Below are 18,810 nucleotides of genomic sequence, written 5' to 3'. Positions count from 1 at the left end.
TTAAATAAATTTACATATTTAGAATCTAGACAGCATAATCTAAAATGGGTTTTTATTTCGTATAAAAATTCTCTAATTACGGGCACGTAAATGATTTCAGAAGATCATATTTGTGCTTTCATTCATGGAGATTTGAATTTTCAGGTCCATGTCTCAGGTGTGGCCATCCCAGGCCTATCCCGGGCCTAATCCTGATCCAAGTGGTAGGTTGTGGAATCAACTTCCACAGAATGGGCCCCTGTTTTCAAACAAGGGCGGCTTGTGGAAAAAAAAAAAAAAACAATTTAGAAACGAGGGCCCATTTCTAAAAAATGGGCCCCCATTTTGTTTAAAAGCGGGCCCCCATTTTATAACAAAATGGGGGCTCATTTATTTTTGCTTCGGGCCCCCGTTACCTTTCGGCTCGGGAGCCCAAAGCATAAACGGGCCCCCATTTTTTGAAAACTTGCCCACATCTTACATTTCCAAGACCGGTGAATGATACATTGTTCTGATTATTCCTATTTCTACACTAACTAGCCATATGACCATATTTATTGCAAACAAAGCATGTACCATTGAATTTGTGAGCATTAGGCTACCTTACTAGTGATTTTTGGTTCCGGTTGTTGGTATGATTTTGCTTCTATCCAGATGATTGATCTTGTTGTGTGGTACCGAAGCTTTTTCCTTCTTCATAACCAAGACCTCTCTTGTCATTTGCATCTCTCTTATTCCGCATAAGTTCATCAAGTTTAGCAAAGCTATCCTTGATTTTGTCCTTGTACTCATTTAGAATGACCAAGTCATCTCTCATGATTATAATCTGTCTCTCAAGTTCCTGTTCATTGTTCCGGGACTGGGTCAACTCAAGTTTTAGCATGTCATTCTCATGAGTCAATCTATTGCATTCATCAGATTTGTCCTTCAATGCTTAAGCTAGGTTTTCTTCATTTTTATTTATGTCCTCAATCTCCTTGCACATCCTCATGGTTAGGGCTTGCATCTCATTCTTCAAGATATTATTCTCCTGAGTGAGTTTCTTACATTGATCTTTCATAGCATCTTCCTCATCACTGTTCTGATTTTGCGATTGATCACAGAGTTCCTTTCTTTTAGCCTTAACAAATGAAAGCTTTCCTTGTGGTGAAATGATGTGTTCTCTAGCTTGCTTCAGTTCATTTTTCAATTTATTGTTCTCCATCTTCTCATTATCAAGATCCTCAAAAGCAAGTCAAAGTTGCTATTGCAGACCGGTTTCCATTGATTCCAAATTCTGGATCTTCCTCAAGTGATTAAACTTCTTCTGAGGAACTGAGATTTGATACCAATTGTTGGAATCCAAGAAAACTAAGAGGCAGGGGGGGGTGAATCAGTGTTCTACCGGCAATGTTAGTTTTTAACCTATTTCTTATTAACTGATTAACAATAACTAAAATTAAAGTGCATACACCAAATAACACATAAAGAGGCAACACCATAACACCAATATTTATATGTGGAAAACCATGCAAAGGAAAAAACCATGGTTGGGCTGATACCTACAATATCTATATACTTGATCAAGGTATACAAATATTACATGAAGAGGATTGCACATGCAATGAGGACAACTGCCTAGAGATCACTGCTCAACACAAAAGAAGAAGTCTCTCTGACTTAAAAAATATTAAAAAGTAATAACAAAAAGAATGAACTTATAATATGCATCTAACCATGTTGGATAAGTTCTGGTTCATGCTTTGATAACCTTCACTTTGTACCAGTTTGCTGATGCTATGTTATGTCCCGTTCGACTACCGTTTAGGTTGTGCATGTGAAACTGCACAAAAAATATTTCACTCACTAACCAAAATGCATATCGATAATCTCTAAATAATTCACAACAAATATATCATTCCAAAAATTTATATAATCTATCGTTGAAAGAATCTCCTTCAATATCCTCCTAACTTTCACCATATCGATTACAATGAAAGATATAAACCTATCAGCTTCCAGATCATAATAAATTTAAAACATAATCCCAATGATCATGTTGGCATCCACTCGTTACCATAAATTCCATGAAAAAAATAATCGGGGCCATAAGATCTCCTAGTTGGGTCCTATCCATTACCGGGTTCCAAATACACATTATCGGGATCAGAACTTAGTTGATTGTGATGCAAAGTGAATACTAGATAAGTGTAATGAATGCCAGTTAACCCAAACAAAGAAAAGTGATAAAACAAAGAACCCAAATAGAGAATATATACACCCGAAGATGAGTCCCCATGAGTTGCCATCAATAACAACCCAAAATGCCATAAACTCTTATTGGATGAGTGTTAATTGCCAATATTCACAACACCACCATTGTTGCACTCTCTTGAACAACACATAGTGTCATCTTCACAAATCTTGGAAGGGGAGTTCACTTACCTTTCTTGAAACATTTGCATATTCATAATCTTTTTCTCTAATCTATCATTATCCCAATTACATTTCTTTCATTTTTATCAATTTATTTTCCCTATTTATACTATTTGAGTTGTCCATGGAGACAAAAACACCAAAGCAGGGGTCTAACTGAGGCAAACTCCAAAACAAAACCCCCAAAATTTTCTTTCTCATCTATATGCATGTTCACAATCATAGGAATGTTATCATCTTATAGTAGGCTTCAATCATGGGCCAGTTGTGAGTTTTCCCTCACTCATTCTACTTAGTTTCAACATTTCACATTACATAAGCCATCATTACAGGACATATTACAACATGTACAGGTATCTATTACAAATATACATCATCTGTTGCAAATAGGAAATCATGATATACAATTCCTCCAAGAATCCATAGTACAAGAAATTGTTGGAAATGAGAAGAATCATCCATCACGCTCACAAACATCCAACACTGAAGAAATATCCCAATGTAAGAAAAAACATCAACCACCCCACCATGTCTCTTTATCAATATTACATAAGCCATCATTACAAGACATATTAGAACATGTACAGATATGTGTTACAAATATACATCGTCTGCTAGAAATAAAAAATTATGATATACAATTCCTCCAAGAATCCATAGTACAAGAAATCGGTGGAAAGGAGAAGAATCATCCATCACGCTCACAAAGATCCAACACTGAGGAAATATCCTAATAGAAGAAAAAGTATCAACCACCCCACCATGTGCAACCAAAAGGAACCACCCTCGTACTTCAGAGAAAGATATAAGGCCCCACACACACTAAGATTAGATTAACACCTATCTCCCATATCACAATAAATGACATAAAAAAATACTGTCAACAAAAGACATAAGCTCAAATGTAAATAAAGACAATTGCCATCTAGACTTTCATGAAACAAAGGTCAAGATTGAGGACACACTTAGGGGAAAGTGTCATCACATGTTGTCATCAAGGTTATCTCGGCAGTCTCTCTGGACCCTGGCGCCAAGTGACACCCATGCACAACCAACTCAACCTCTCATGAAGACAAGGGAGTATAGTAATTGGAAAATTTCTTGATTACTATAATATCCATAAGCATAATATACCAATTACCAAAAAACAAATACAAAAACAAAGTAGACAATCTTTCCTTTCAAAAATAAAAGATATAAAATAAGAATAAAAGATAATAGAAATCTCTAACCTGAAAAATTAGAAGAAAGGTTTAAACCATGAGAAAATTGAAGCACAAACACAATCCAGAAAATGCCAATGCAAATCCACAACAACAATTAAAGTTCCCAAACATGCAATCGACATAGTCAATTACACGAAAAAGTTCTTCAAAATTCAAAAGTAATTCTTCACCTAAAAATCCCCAATCACCAGAAAATCTCTAGAGCAATAATGCAAAACTCTCTTAAAAATTATAAAAAAACCCTACTTAAAACATAAACCAAAAACCCTAATAATAATAATTTAATAATCTCTCATGCACAAAGCCCATGCAAAACATAAAGCTCACTCCATTTCCACCTTTGAAAACAAATTAAAAATAATAAATACTAAATAAAACTCCCAATTAGCCAATTAAAATAAAATAAAGGAATAAATAATTTATTAGCATATAAATATAAAAGATCCAAACAAAATAATCAATTAAAATCCCAATTAGATATAAAAGTGTCAATAAAATTCTTCCAATAAAATAATTTATTTAATAACATTAAACTCACAATAAATATATATTATTTATTAATTGCACATTAAAACTTATGACATTATTAATTAATTAATTACCACATTAAAAATCAACACAAATAATAATTAAATAAACATCACATGACAAGTTAACCAAAATACTAGAACTGACAAGGTATCGACTAGGCCTAGAATGTGATAGCACATTATATCATTCTCCATTTCAACTTGCCATTGGGATTAGAGACATACTTAGACCTATGAAGCTATGTGGAGTCTATGTCTAGTACTTGCAAGTTCCACAACACCAAACGCTTATGCACAACATATAAATAATAATATAGTCACAAAGTAAACACATAGGTGGTAAGAGAATCACAATGTCACACCCTGCTCATAATGAGTGGCATGACATCGACCCTTCCATGTACACAAACACATCACATCATAATGAAGACACAACATCATCAATAACATCATCATATTCAATATAATCGTGATGTAAAGTTATCACATAACATGATAATAATCATAAGAATAAATCACTAAATATGCATAAATAACCAATCATAAATCCTAACATAGTCCTCAATATATCATCATCCACATAAAACATAATGTATCAGCTATCAACATGTAATAACTATCATCTACTAGTATGATCAAAACATAAACAAAATCATAAGCATCTACTAAGAGTATCATAAATGTATCTAAACAAGTCCATGAATGTCTAACACTACATCAAAGGAAAAGTGTATCAAGGTGGGACACTACATCCTCCCCCCTAGGCCTAGGCTTACTCTTGGAAGCCTAAGAAGAAATAGGGGAAGAACTCTCTCATTCGTGTTGCGTCCTCCCATGTTGTCAAAGACTCATCATTCGAGTCCCATAGGACCCTTACCTGCTCTATGTCTCAACCCCTGAGGGTCAGCTACCGATGCTACAAAATGCCCATGGGTTCCAAAGAAAGATACCCATCCTCTACCTACAAAGCATTCCAATCCAAAACATGCATCACATTAGGAAAATAAGGCCTCAAAACTGATACATGAGATACATCATGGATGCATCATAAACTGGCCAACAATGCTAAATGGTAAGTTATAGGACCTATCCTCTCTAAAACCTCAAATAGACCAACAAAACATGACACTATCTTAGAGCCTTTTTCATAATGGATAGGAATCTTACATGTGTGTACTCTCAAAAACTCCTTATCTCCTATATAAAACTATCGATCCACTCAGTGAGCATATGTGTACTTCTTCTGCCTATCCTATGCCGCCATCAAATGCTCCCAAATACAAGTCACCTACTACTCCATCTCTTATAACATCTTAGTTCCTAAAATATTTTGATCCTCTAATCGATCCCAACTAAAAGGTGTACGACAACGCTGATCATAAAAAGCATGAAAAGGGGATATACTAATAGAGATATTGTTACATATTGTTGAGAAGTTTGTTGGAATGTGTTGTTATCATTGATGTCAACATAGTCCTTTGTGTGTTTCAGTGTTGAAATCAGATTGATTGAGTTGGTTTGGCCAATGTGTTACAGATGATTTGTTGTGGATTAAAGGGTTTTGAGATACATATATCTAGTTGATTCATATATAGTTTCAGAGGTTTTCATAGAGATTTGATTGAGTTATGAGATCTGGTATTGCAGTTGCTTTTTCAGTTGTTCAGTGTTGATAAGTGTTATGGATTTTTCTCTACATTACTTCACATTGCAAAATCTTGGTTTGTAGATTTGGCAGGGTGTTTGGGATATTCTAGTGTGTCTTCAATTTAGATGGTTCATTATTTGGAGGTCCACAAGTGAATCTTTCAGTTTGACAGTCATTTAAGTTAGTGTTCTTGAAGTTCCATATAATGATGATGATGAAGATTCTAGTAAGTGGTGTTTGTGCTATGAGTACTATTGTATACACTCTTAACCGGGTGCATATCAAAGGTGATACTGGTAAGACTCCTTATAAATTATGGTTTGGTCATGTTCCTACAGTTAGTGTTAGATAGATATGATATCAGGAGTAAACTAAGAGGGTGGGGGTGAATCGGTTTGCCATCAAAAATTAGAACTAATGCATATCAAAACCATTAAATTAGAGCACAAATAAATCAAGACAATGAAGAATATAACATGAAATAACAATATTACACAACACCAATATTTTGACGTGGAAAACCCAATAAAGGGAAAAACCACGGTGGGAAACCCTACCCACAATCAGATAATACTTATGCAGTAATATGTGAAATAAGTATAATGGGGATTGCACTTGCAATCAAGCCAACCACCTAGAGCTCACTGCTCATGACAAAAAAAGTCTCACTCACTTACATAAACATCGAACTACAATCCGAAAAGAATGAACTATGAAAGTAGCATCTACTAATGCTTGATACAGTTCCATTTAAGCACAGATGTCTGTCCTGCAAAAAAAACCTTCACCGAATGATATATCACTTGTTTACACATAAACCCCACTCTAATAATGCAAACATAACCCTCAATCCCATCAATATCCAAATTACATGAATAAGTCACCTAGATAAATACAGATCATCAACCTTATTGACAAGGTCAGTTAAACCCTAAACCCATAAGCCCATTATTACAAAAATTACATCACATGGTATCAGTGGACCAATATTATGATTTAAATTGCATAGCATGGACCTAAATCAAGTAACCAAACAATTCCATCCACCGAAAATTCCATTAACACCAAAATCCAACACGCTTCACCAACTGGTAGAAACCCTCAGTAAAATAACAAAAAGTTTTACCCGATCCAAATAGGACCATCATAACAACACGCTAGCCAATGCAAAGTCACCAAACACTCAATCAAATCCACCATATTTCCAACAATCTCCCCCTTTGTCATAGATAGCAACACTTAAAGTAAAAAAAACATCCAAGTGCCAAGGAATGCCAATAATCTCCCTCAAAGATATGACTAATTTTTACATGAATACCATCTCTCCCCCTTTCACATCAATGACAAAGGATAAATACCAAACCAAGAATACTAAACTAAACAACTAACTACTCCCCCTGAGTAGTAGCATCATCTCATCAACCGGATCAAATAAAATATTTGATAAGCTTACCGGATTGATGCATTCCTACATCTCTAAGTAACTTCTGGAGGGTTGGTCACCCCCAACTAATCTTTGAGATATTCAAAAGTGTCTTCAGGCAATGGTTTAGTTAGAATATCTACAATTTGTTCCGTAGTAGGCACATAAACCAATTTTACTTCCTTTACTTCAATCTTTTCCTTCAAGAAATTATACCTTATAGAAATATGTTTTGATTTGGAATGAAATATCAAATTCTTTGACATATCAATAGTAGCAGTATTATCAAGTTGAATAATAATAGGCTCATCATAACTTACCCTTATATCTTTCAACATTTGTTTCATCCATAAAATCTGAGTGTGATTGGTAGCAACAACTACATATTCTGCTTCAACAATAGATAATGAAGTACATGATTGTTTCTTGCTAAGCCATGAAACCAACTTCTTCCCAAGAAATAATGCACTACCAGTAGTGCTCTTCTGGTCATCCACATCTCTTACCCAATTATAATATGTATATGCACATAATCTAAAGTCATCATTGTTTGGATACCATAACCCAAAGTCTGTTGTACCTGCCAAATATTTAACTATCCTCTTGACAACAATATCATGAGTTTCTCTAAGATTTGACTGAAATCTAGAAGCAATACAAACAACATTCATTATATCATGTCTAGTTTGAGTCAAGTACAACAATCCACTGATCATTGATTTGTATCTACTCGGATTCACTTTAGGGGATTCATCATCCTTTGACAATTTGCAACCAGTTATCATAGGAGTACCGACAGGTTTAGAATTCTCAAGTCCAAATTTCTTAACTAAATATTTCACATACTTAGTTTGACAAATGAAAATACCTTTATCAATCTGAGTAATCTGCAAACCTAAGAAAAATTTCATCTCACCAATCTTATACATTCCAAATTCATTCTTCATATCATCAGCAAATTTCATGCATATCCTCCAAAAATGATATCATCCACAAAGACCTCAATGATCTGTATATCATCATGCTCAATTTTGTAATATAAGTTATTATCAGCATTACCTTTGCTAAAACCAACCTTTGAAAGGTATCTATCCAATCTAGCATATCATGCTCTAGGGGTTGTTTTAGTCCATATAAAGCTTTCTTCAATCTACAAACCATGTCTTTGTCTTCTAATAAAGAAAATCCATCAAGTTGCTCAATTTGGAATTTATCTTCAAGATCTCCATTCAGAAATGCACAATTAACATCCATCTGATATACTTTACAGTTCTTGTGTGCATCATAAGCAAGAAAAAGTCTTACCGCTTTGATTCTTGCAATTGGGGAATAAGTCTATCCATAATCAATTCCTTCTTCCTATGAATAACCTTTGCAAACCAATCTAGCCTTGTTCCTCACAACCTGACCTTCCTCATTCAATTTATTCCTGAAAAACTCATTTAGTTCCATAATGTTCCTATATTTTAGGTCTAGGAACTAGTTCCCATGTCTTATTTTTTTCTATTTGATCTAATTCCTCTTCCATTGATTTTATCCAATTTTCATCCTTACTTGCTTCAAACATACCTCTTCAGTAGCTAACCTTCTCCTAGTCATCACACCTTTTCTTTTATCTCCAATGATTTGATCTTCAGAATGATTTAATTTCACATACATGGGAGTCTTTGAATTTTCTTGATTTACTGACTCTTTCTATTATTCATCTATCATGGTTGAATTTTTTGATGTTACCGGAGTGATTGGTTCACTGTTCTGAACTGATTCTTTCATTACCAATTTAGGTCTGATAAATTCATCTTTTGGGCCACAATCATATGATTTGATTTGATTACTACCATGCTCATCAACTTTGACATTTATGCTCTTCGTTATCCTATTCAATCTTTTGTTATAACATCTATATGCTTTTCTCTTAGTATAATAACCCAAAAATATTCCTTCATCAGTTCTAGGATCAAACTTTCCTAATTCATCATCTCTTCTGATGTAACCTTTACTTCAAAAAACTCTGAAATATATGACAGTAGGAGTATGACCAAACTGTAATTCATAAGGAGTCTTACTAGTATCACCTTTAATGTGTACTCAGTTGAAAGTGTATACAGCTGTATTGACAACTTCCCTCCAATACATATTAGGAAATCTAGCTTCAGTCATCATAGTCCTTGTCGCATCCAATATTGTTTTGTTCTTCCTTTCCACTAATCCATTTGATTGTGGGGTTCTAGGTACAGAAAGTTGTCTTCTAAGTCCATTCTTCTCACAAAACTTGTTGAACTCACCAGATGTAAACTCACCGCCTTGATCTAATCTCAAATATTTTATTTTCAGTCCTATCTTAGTCACAACCATAGATTTAAAGATTTTGAATTTCTCAAAAGCTTCACATTTTTCCTTCAAAAATGCTACCCACATCGTTCTATAATAATCATCAATAAGTAACATAAAGTATCTATCACCTTGAAAGATTTTAGTCCTTGCCAGTCCACACAAACCATTATGAATAAGATCAAGAATTTAATTAGATTTATCATGTATATTGCTGAAAGAAGTTTTGACTTGCTTACCCATTTGACATTCTCTACATACTAGATTATGAGGTTTAACAATCTTGGGCAAACCTCTAACAACCTGTATTGAACTAATCTTCACTATGAAATCAAAATTTACATGACACATCCTCTTATGCCATAACCAACTTTCATCAATTTGAGCAATCAAGCAATCATTCTTACCATAGTTCAAATGAAAGATGTTACCTTTGGTCTGAGTTACGGAAGCAGTTTGCAATCTAGATCTATTGATGATCTTACATTTTCCATCCTTGAATTGTAAATGAAATCCTCTATCCACCATCTGACCTACACTTGAAAGATTATGCTTTAAGCCTTCAACATAATAAACATTATCAATATTAGTCTTACCATCCAATAATAGTTTTCATTTTCCCTTGATCCTTCATGCCTTGTTGTCACCAAATATGATTATTCCACCATCAAATTCTTGCAATGTTAGAAATTTTCTCTTATCATTGGTCATGTGATGTGAGCATCCACTATCTATAACCCATTGATCCTTTTCTTTAATTTTAGTAACCAAAGCCTTTTCCTCAGTACGAGTTGCTTCAATGATAGACTCCACAGAATCATCCTTGATAGAAATAAAAACCCAGTCCTTATCGGAGGAAGCTCCATTATCGGTTCTACTCATAGGTTCATCATCATCATTAGTAATACCAAAATCATCATCACCAAAATAATAGCATGATTTATCCTTATTCCTTCTAAATCTAGGTCTTCTCTGATATTCCGGATTAGGGTTATAACTCTTCACAAATCTTTCATGATTCCTAGAAGTTCTTTCAGGGCATCTAGAAGAAAAATGACCAATCTTATTGCATGAAAAACATTTAAAAGGGACTTTTCCTTCATACTTACTTCCATCTCATCCTTTAGGAATTCTTCTAGCAATCAGGGCTTCCAGCTCTTCAAGTTCTCTTTCTTCTTTCTCAATTTCCTCCATACCTTTAGCATGCATTTCCTTCCAATCTATCTTCTGCTTACCAGAGGTAGATGCTTTAAATGTAGTCTCAGTTTTAGTAGCACTCTGATCTCCGAGTTCTTCAAGCTCACAAGCAAACAATTTCCCAAGCAATGTATCTGTGGTAACAGGGGTACTTAACATTGTCTGGAGTTCATCAATTGTAGTAGCCTTCATCTTGTAAGTTTAAGGTAGAACTCTTAGAACCTTTGACACTATCTCATCCTCACTGACTGATCCACCACAACATTTAATTCCCATAACAATCTCATTTACTCTATCCATGAAAGAACTTATCTTCTCATCTTCTTCCATCTTCAAAGTTTCATATCTTACGAGGAAACCTTCAAGTTTTGCAATCTATACTTCCTGGTCACCTTCATAAAGAGTTTCAAGCTTCAACTAGATCTTCTTAGCATTCTCCAATTCTATGACATTCAATAGATTTTCATCAAATATGGTGCTTAACAATGCTTCTTTTTCTATGACATCATTTCCAGCCTTCTTTTGTTCATCAGCAGCTATCGGTGTTCCAAAATTAGGATCATGAGGTACATACCCTTTCTCCACTATCTCCCAAACTTCATCTCCAAGTCATATGAGATGAATCTTCATTCACTCCTATATTTTAGAATTTGTACCATCAAATTTGGGATGCTCCTTCTGATAGGGATTGAATGTAGAACTATATGTAGTTGCCATCTAATCTCCTCAAGTCATTAAGCTTCTACAAAGAGGACTTTGCTCTGATACCAATTGTTAAATAGATTTGATATCAGAAATAAACTAAGAGGGGGGGTGAATCAGTTTACCAGCAAAAATCAGAACTAATGCATATCAAAATCATTAAACCAGAGCACAAAGAAACCAACACAATGAAGAATAGAACATGAAAGAATAGTACACACAACACCAATATTTTGATGTGGAAAACCCAGTAAAGGGAAAAACCATGGTGGGAAACCCTACCCACAATTAGATAATACTTCTACAGCAGTATGTGAAATAATTACAATGGGGATTGCACTTGTAATTAGGCCAACCACCTAAAGCTCACTGCTCATCACAAAATAAATCTCACTACTTACATAAACATCGAACTACAATCCAGAAAGAATGAACTGTGAAAGCATCATCTAATAATGCTTGATATAGTTTTGGTTAAGCACCGATGTCTTCCCTGCAAAATAAAACCTTCGCCGATTGATATATCACTTGTTCAATCATAAACCTTCCTTTGATAATGCAGATATAACCCTCGATCCCATCGATATCCAAATTACATGAATAAGTCACCTATAAATATAGATCATTGACCTTATTGACAAGGTTGGCTAAACCCTAAACCCATAAACCCATAATTAAAAAAATTACATCACATGGTATCACCAGACTAATATTATGATTTACATTGCATAGAATGGACCTAAATCAAGTAACCAAACAATTCCATCCACTAGAAATTCCACTAAGACCAAAATACAATATGCTTCACCAACTGGTAGAAACCCTTCGTGAAATAACATAAAGTTTAACCGGATCCACATAGGATCACCATAAGAGCATGTCAGGCAATGCAAAGTCACCAAACACTAGAAATATGATTGATAAGAACCTTTAGCATGATAGAAACCGATTCCATAACTAGACCAAAATTAACTGACCAAATCATCAAATATTGCTTACTGGTAAAGCTAATAGGTACCAGGAAAGCGATAGCAACCAGAACACCAAATCATGAACCAGCTGAATATGACAAACATATAACCATCTAGAATTAGCATCCAAAACTGATTCTAGAGATCTAATCATAGCTAAAACCAAGATGATCACCAAGACAAACTGGGATAGGTCCAACCGGGATACAATGTTGACATCAATGACAACACTTAACCAAATCCAACATATTGCCAATAGTTAGATATTTCAAAAAATTTGGTAGTAAATGCTATATCAAAAGAGATGAATATTTAGGGAAGTTTGATGCTAGATGTGATGAAGGAATTTTTCTTGGTTATTTTAATAAAATCAATGCCTATTGTTGTTATAATAGCAGATTGAGAAAGATATTTGAGAGTGTTAATGTGAAAGTAGATGAAAGTAATGTGAGATAGAGCAAATCTTGCATATATGATTTAGATGATCAGGATACTGGTTCAGATAAAGGAAAGGAAGTGTAGACCCATAATCAAATTCAGGTTGTTCTAAAAAATCCAAAGAATGAAGAAGAATGTACAAGTGCTAGTGCAAAAGAAAGAGCTCAAGAGTCTGAAAATCAAGAAAATCCTAAGACTCCCAGGAATGTAAGATTGAATCATTTAGAAAATCAGATCATAGGAGATAAGAATTAAGGTGTGTAGACTAGAAGAAGAATTGTTGAAGAGTATTTGTTAATTTCTAAGATTGAACCTAAAGATGTTAGTGAAGCATGAAAAGATGAAAATTGGGTTAAAGTAAAGGAAGAAGAACCAAACTAGATTGAAAAGAATAATACATGGATTCTTGTTCTCAGAACTAAGGATGAAATGTAATTAGAACTAAATGGGTCTTTTGGACCAAATTGAATGAGGAAGGTGAAGTGATTAGGAACAAAGCTAGACATTTTTGTAAGGGATATTATCAGATGGAAGGAATTGACTTTGACGAGACTTTTTCTCTGGTGGAAAGAATTTAAGCTGTTAGATTATTTCTTGCTTATGCTGCTTACAAAGATTTCAAATTTTATCAGATGCATGTCAATTCAGCCTTTCTTAATGGTGAGTTGTAAGAGGAAATTTATATTGAGAAACTAGATGGATTCCAGTTGACAGACTAGGAAGATATGCTTTGCAAATTGAAGAAAGCATTGTATAGATTCAAGCAAGCCTCAAGAGCTTGGTATGCCAAGTTGGATAAGTATTTGTTGAAGTCTGAATTCAATAAAGATATTGTTGATAGTAATATGTACTTGAAGATTGGTCATGATAACATTTTAATTGTTGAGGTATTTGTTGATGATATTATTATTGGTGGAGATGATAGTTTATGCAAGAAGTTTGTTGATGACACATAGAATAAGTATTAAATGCCTATGATTGGTGAGATGAAATTCTTTTTGGGATTTTAAATTACTCAATTGGATAAAAGAATTTTAATATCTTAGTCCAAGTATGTGAAAGAGTTGTTGAAGAAGTTTGGTTTAGATGATTCAAAGCTAGTTGGTACACCTATGGTGACTGGATGTAAGTTGGCTAAGGATGACAATTCCCCTAAAGCAAATCAGACTAGATACAGATCTATGATTGGTGGATTCTTTATTTGACTTAGACTAGATCGATATTTGACTTAGACTAGATCGAATATTATGAATGGTGTATGTCTTGTTACTAGATTTCAAGTTGATCCTAAGGAATCTCATGTTGTTGTTGTTAAGAGAATTTTCAGATATTTGAAAGGGACAGTTGATTTTGGTTTGTGGTATCCTAAAAATGATGACTTTATCTTGAGTACTTTTATTGATGTTGATTGGGAAACCGATGTTGATGATTGGAAGAGTACTAGTGGTGGTGCATTTTTCTTGGGAAATCTAGATTGGTTTCATGGATTTGTAAGAAGCAGAATGCTATTTCATTATCTACTGCAAAGGTAGAATACATTGCTCTTGCTAGCAATTGTACTCAAGTGATGTGAATGAAGAAAACGCTGAATAAAATAAAAGTTGTTTATGATGATCATATTGCTATATTTTGTGATAATTCAAGTGCTATCAACATTTCTACGAATCTAGTGTTTCAATAAAAGACTAAGCATATATCAATCAAGTTTGATTTCTTAAGAGAAAAGGGGAATGAGAAGGAAGTCAAATTGGAGTATGTATCTACAAAGGAATAAATTTTAGATATCTTTAGAAAGACTTTTCCTAAAGAAACTTTTGAGTATCTCAGAGAGAAGCTAGGGGTGATTGGCCCTCCTGACGAGAACTAAGATGCATTGATTTGCATTGGTTGAGTTGATTTCACAGTCATATCTTATGATCCAGACTAATGAGTGGTGGCTTCTACTCAGAGGGAGTAGTCAGTGTTGTGGTTCAGATGTTCAGATTTGCTAGTTTTGATGTTCAATTGTGGGGAGAGAGAGTTTGGCCAAAAGGGCCGAGAATCATGTGAAAAAAAGTCATATCATATGCTAGATCAAAGATGGAGATTGTTGAGAGATTTGTGTAATATGTGTATTTAGCATTGATGTCAAAGGGGGAGAGAGAGATATGTGAAAAACCTGTGTTGAGTTGTGTGCATGATCTAAGGGGAAGCTGATTATTTTCTTTCTTTGCATTGATTTTTTTTAACATTCATATGTTGTCATCAATGTGAAAGGGGGAGAGTGTTGGATATTGTTGATAAGTTTGCTAGAATGTGTTTTTGTCATTGATGTCAACATATTGTTTTGTGTGTTTCAGCAAATACCATATGGGATAGAAGCAAACTTTGTAAGAAAGTTGAAGAAAGGCATTGGAAAATACAAAGATATGTTACCCTTTAAATGTTTTAGATGTGGTAAGATTGGTCATAATGCAACTAGATGTCCAGAATAGGGAAATAGACAAAAGTTTAAGGAAAACAAGGGAAAGTTCAATAAGAAGGCATATTATGTTAAGGATGGTGTTGGCATTTCAGATGATGAATCAAACTATGAGGATGGTGATTATTTGTTTTTGGTAGAAAAGGATGTTCCTAAGTATGATATCTCTAAGACTGTTGCTAATGCATTTAATGCTAGAAGAGATAAGAATGAATGGTTGATTGATAGTGAATGCTTAAATCATATGACTGGTGACAAAACAAAATTCATAAAACTTTAAAAGTATGATGGAGGTTCAGTTAGATTTGGAGATGATCAAACAACACAAATTGTTGGTATTCGTTTAATTATATTTGCTCAAAACCATAGCACTGACAATGTCTATTATGTGAAGAGTTTGCATCATAATCTCTTAAGTGCTGGATAGATGTGCAAAAATAGATACAATGGTGTCTTTCATGATAATGGATGGGAGATCCGGAAGGATTCCAGAATGGTCATTGTAGCTAGAAGGAGGACAAATGGAAATATGTACTAGTTGGATGGAGCTATAAAGAATTGCTTGATATTAGAACTAGATGACACTTGGCTATGGTACCAGAGGATGTGTCATATCAGCTTTGACAACTTGATACAAATATCTTCAAAAGGTGCACTAATAGATTTCCCCAAACTATCTAAACCAAAGAACAACATTTGCAAGGAATGTCAAATAGGAAAGAAGACCAAAAGTACATTCAGAGGAAAGGAGTACTCATCCACAATATTACTAGATTCGGTTCACATAGATCTTTGTTGTTTGACCCAAACAAGAAGCCTACAAGGTGAGAGATATTTCATGTTACTGATTGATGATTATTCTAGAATGACTTGGGTTGCATTTCTTAGAGAAAAAACTGAAGTGTTAGAAAATTTCAAGATATTCAAGGCAAAAGTTGAAAATGAATTTGGTGGGAAAATCAATTCTCTTGGTCTGATAGAGGAGGAGAATTCATCTCAGATGAGTTCAATGACTTTTGTGAAAAGCATGGCATCAAAAGATAACTATCTACTCCCTGAACACCTCAACAAAATGGTGTAGTAGAAAGAATGAACCAAACTATACAAGAAGTAGCTAGAACCATAATAAAAGGTGTAGAGTTACCTAAAGTATATTGGAAAGAAGCAATTCATACAACATTGTACACACTCAACAAAATTCGGTATCGAAGGAAGTATGGTAAGACATCCTATGAACTATGGTATGGCAAAACTCCCATGGTGAGATATTTCAAAGTTTTTGGAAGCAAGTGCTTTATTAAGAGAGATGAAGATAATCTTGGAATTTTTTTTTTTTAAAATAATGCCTAGTAAACTTTTTAATGTGACCAGCAATGCTGGCATGTCACGCCCTCCAGCTCCACATGAAACACTTTTGACTCGAAGCTATGAACCGGTGAGGCCACAACCGGGGCACCTCGTCCCCACACTTCACTTGTTCAAACCCACAAGCACAATGGCCCAGTGAAGGCACAAGGCCTACGAGCACAATGGACTAGTAGGGGTTTGAACCTTGGTGGCCACTTCATCAATGAAGTGTTTTAACCATGACACTACATGTTTGAAGACATAATCTGGGAAAGTTTGATAGTAGAGTAGATGAAGGAATATTATTGGGTTACTCAATAAAGAGCAAGCCATATCAATTTTTTAATGAAAGGTTGAACAAGATTGTTGAAAGTGCAAGTGTAAAAGTTGATGAGAATACTTCAAAGGAGTTAACAATAGTAGCAAGATAAGACTCAGATGAGTCTAGATAAAAGAAAATGAAGGAAGAAACTAGGAGAGAATAAAAGAATGACCAAGATGATTCAACATCTACATCCAGGACTCCTAGGTATGTCAAGAAGCATCACTCAGAAAATTAGATTATCAGAGACAAGAACAAAGGAGTTATCACAAGAAGCAAAGTAGCACAAGAATAGGCCTTGTTGTGTTTGTTATCTAAGACTAAGCCAAAGACAGTAGAAGAAGCCTACAAAGATCAAAATTGGATGAACACAATGAAAGAGGAGCGAGATCAAATTGAGAAAAAGCAGACATGGGAATTAGTCAACAAACCAAAAGATAAGAAAGTAATTGTAAAGCGGAAAATCGCGATCGAACCCTAGTTGTTCTCCCCTCTTCGGACTCCGAATAGAGAGAAGGGAGGTTCGCTAGGATTCGATGGTTTTCACTTAGGGGAGAGACTTTACATTCAAAAGAGGGGTTGAAACTCATAAGATCCAATCCCACGCAATGCAAGATTGGATGCTAAATGAATTTCAAGGGTTAGGAAAGCAAGGCTACCCTCTCTTGTAAAGAATGTTGTTAAGGAAATTAAGCTAAGCATGCATAGAAAGTCATAAAGATTCGCTTATAAACTGAGTTCGGGTTATAGGATGAAGCTGCGGACCTGGAATTAGCAGTAAAATGTCGATACGACGCTGTCCTGCAAATTTGAGCAAAAGTTGTCGGGACGATGGCGCCCGACGCCACGGTCCTCCGAAAAATCTGCGAAACGAAGGGGGATCTGTTCGTCTCTGCACAAGGATTCCAGATCTTCAATTTCAGCCGCGTACCTGCAACCTACACACAGAAAAGAGAAGACGATTGGGGGGTTAGGGATTAGGGGTTTGCCTTTAGGTCAAACCCCAGTTTTGGAATTAACCAAGAAATGAGCAAGAGCTGTAAATGTAAATGACTGTAAAACAAGTACTAATACCTTGTTCTAAGGATGTTGGTATCCTTATGTGCGAAGGTTTAGATGTTGTATGTTGTATGTTGTAGCATGTAGTATATGATCTCCTCTTCAATGGTTGAATCCTTGTCTTGAATGCAACACTTAGCCTTGAATGGAGACTTGAAATGATCAATTGCTTGAAAGAATGCTTGAATGCTTGAATGCTTGAGTATAATTTCCACGCTTTGTACACATATCCTCCTCATGCCAAATGAGAGAGAAAAATGTAGTTTATATACTTGTCATTTAGGGCTGATAGACTGATTTTCCCGACCTTAGGCCGACCAGGGAAAGTTAATTTCCAAATTGCAAACAAAAAGACCCGAGCCCCTTAGGAGACCGGGCCCAAAATAGGACCCAGGGACCAGGGTGCTGGGCGCCCTGGTCCTGAGGGACCAGGGCGCTGGGCGCTCTGGTCCCACCTCCCGGGACATCAGGGTGCAAGGAGGTTCAGGCCAGGGTACTTGAAAAATGCAGTTTTTGGTGTCGTGAGCAAGTTTCAGGGTCTCCATTCAGGTTGCGTGTTGCGTCGCCATCGTGAAGACCGAAATGCAGTCGAAATTGCAAGTGTCGCAATTTTAGGACGCTACAGTAATCAGTACTAAATGTGTATTCCAGAAGAAACTAGATGAAGATGGAAAAGTTGTGAGGAATAAAGAAAGGTTGGTTTGCAAAGGATACACTTAGATTGAAGGCATTGACATTGATGAAACTTATGCCTTGGTTGC

This window comes from Cryptomeria japonica, chromosome 5, assembly GCF_030272615.1.
Source record: "Cryptomeria japonica chromosome 5, Sugi_1.0, whole genome shotgun sequence".
In the NCBI taxonomy this organism is placed as follows: domain Eukaryota; kingdom Viridiplantae; phylum Streptophyta; class Pinopsida; order Cupressales; family Cupressaceae; genus Cryptomeria; species Cryptomeria japonica.
This window is presented reverse-complemented; position numbering follows the sequence as displayed.